General features: G+C 40.7%; 1 pseudogene; it reads left to right on the plus strand.

The window, feature by feature from the left end:
* Nucleotides 1-1,142: 1,142 nt before the first annotated feature.
* LOC102883289 lies at nucleotides 1,143-1,496 on the plus strand (annotated as a pseudogene).
* Nucleotides 1,497-2,304: the final 808 nt, after the last annotated feature.

Genomic DNA, 2,304 nt, shown 5'->3' on the forward strand with positions numbered 1-2,304 from the left:
ACTTGCCTGAGGTCACGTAGCAAGACTATGGCAAAGCTGGGTTTGAATTCAATGGCTTCTGGTTTCTAATCCAATGCTATTTCACTTGCACAGAACTTCCCCCTTCCTCCACATCACAGAGTTTGTTGTCAAGGTATGGGGCTGAAGAAGTTGAAGGCAGGTGGAATTGAATTCACTGGTGCCAATAAAAGAAAACAAAATTTAAGATATGTGGAAATGCTGATCTCTCTGCAGAAAGCAGAAGGAATAGTAGAAATAATTAAAATTGGGGAAACAGACCACCTGATAGAGACAGAAACACAATCCCAAACTCAGAGAAGCTCAGAAAGATTTTGTGACTTGTCCAAGGTCATCTAGTAAAATCCTCTTAAAGAGAAAGCGTGAACTCTTATCCCAATCAAGAGTGCTTCTGTCAGAGAAGAGAAGGGAAAATATTGATCAACGAGTATATATTAGGTTATTAAAGTGTGGCCAGCTCTGTTCTATGCACTTTGGCAGAGATATAAAGAATGATACAAGAATTATGCTCTCTATATCTTTGATGTGCTGCTTCTTCTACTTGGAATTACTTCCAATGCATCTATGTCCAAGTACTGCTGTTCCATTAAGGCCGAACCAAAAGTCTCCCCTGGAGGAAAGGCATCCATAACCTTATCCAAATGCTATCTCTCCCTCCTCTAAATCCCTAAAGCATTTTGTTTCTGTTTTCTAGTACTTAGCATCATCTGTCTTATCAGCTTCTATTCCTTCCCCAAAGAAGAGAGGATGGGGCCAAGGGGATAGAGAGAGAGAGGAGTGCTTGTATTTTACTCAGCTTGTAATCACTCAGAATACTCAATAAAAGATTTGAAATGTAATAGAATCTCAGTAAGTATTAGGTAAATGGATGGATGGATGGATGGATGGATGGATGGATGGATGGATGATGAATATAGATGTATGGGTGATTGAGAGAATAGATGAAGGGATGGATATGTGCATTGGTGAATGGGTTTATGGGTATATGGTGGGTGAATGGATGGATGTACAGATAAGTACATGATCAGATAGGTGGATATAAAATGGATAAATGGGGACAGTCTATTTGACCTTGGAAGTACCTTCTTTTCCACTTCCGGGGATGGTGTCTGCAGGCATTCAGAATGGTCCAGCATTTGACATACCAGCAGAGGCTGTCCTACATTACAGCCTCTATCAAAAATAGGCTGTCTCAAACCCCTGGCGATAGAATTGTTTACCTTTATACCAAGAAGGTTAAGAAAGCACCAAAATTGGCATGCGGTATATACAGGTTGACTTCGAGGAGTTTTTTTTGTGAGACCTAAAGTTCTAATGAGGTTGTCTAAGATGAAAAACATGTTAGCAGGGCCTATAGTGGATCCATGTGTGCTAAATGTGTCCATGACAAGATCAAGTGTGCTCTCCTTAATGAAGAGTGAAAAATTGTTGTGAACGTGTTGAAGGCACAAGCACAGAGTCAGAAAGCTAGATTTTAAAAAAGAAGCTTTTTTGACCAATGGAAAAAGAAAATGGATAGATGGGTTGGTCAGTAGGTGGGTAAATGGAGAGGCGAATGAATGCATGAATGAATTTATGGACAGCTGAATAGAAGAGTATGTAGGTAAGTAGTGGGGTTTGTGAATGGATGGATTAATATATAGTTAGTTGTGTGGGTAAACGAGTGAATGAATAATTGCCTAGTTTTATAGAAAGATAAATGTCAGGGTAGCTCAAAAGAAAAATTATAGGGAAGGAACATGGTGATATTTCTAATATTACAAAGATCATTTTCATGGAGACCTTCCATTGCTAATGTCAGAAAAATGACTATGGGAGTTAGCTGACTCTGTATCTAAGCTGAGTCAAAAATGCAGGAAGGCCCCAAAATATCTCAGGCAATTTCAGGCTGTATGTATCAATGGAAGTCTAATATCAAGATCAAAAACAGGTGATGGTCCTGCCCTGACCTGAGCTGTTCAGGCTGCCCTGGAGCCTGTGTTCTGCTCTATGCATCTGGGATGGTAACATCTATGGCTTGTCCACATAGGAGATACAGTGAGGAGAAATCTGTGAAGTCTACAAAGTAAATCGGTAAAAGAACCAGGAGTGTTCAGTCAGGAGAAGAGCAAAGTCAGGGGTGATAATCATCATGTCTCAGTATCTGGCTAGCTTTCCAAGGGCAAAGCTGGGTCCCAGAGGAAGTCACAAGGCTGAAGTCTCAGCCCCTTGTGAGAAAGACCATAATACAAAAGAAGGACTATCTTAGGGGAGTGAGTTCCCCATCTCTGGGGGTACACAAGTAGG

The sequence above is a fragment of the Pteropus alecto genome, unplaced genomic scaffold (assembly GCF_000325575.1).
Source record: "Pteropus alecto unplaced genomic scaffold, ASM32557v1 scaffold7, whole genome shotgun sequence".
NCBI lineage: Eukaryota > Metazoa > Chordata > Mammalia > Chiroptera > Pteropodidae > Pteropus > Pteropus alecto.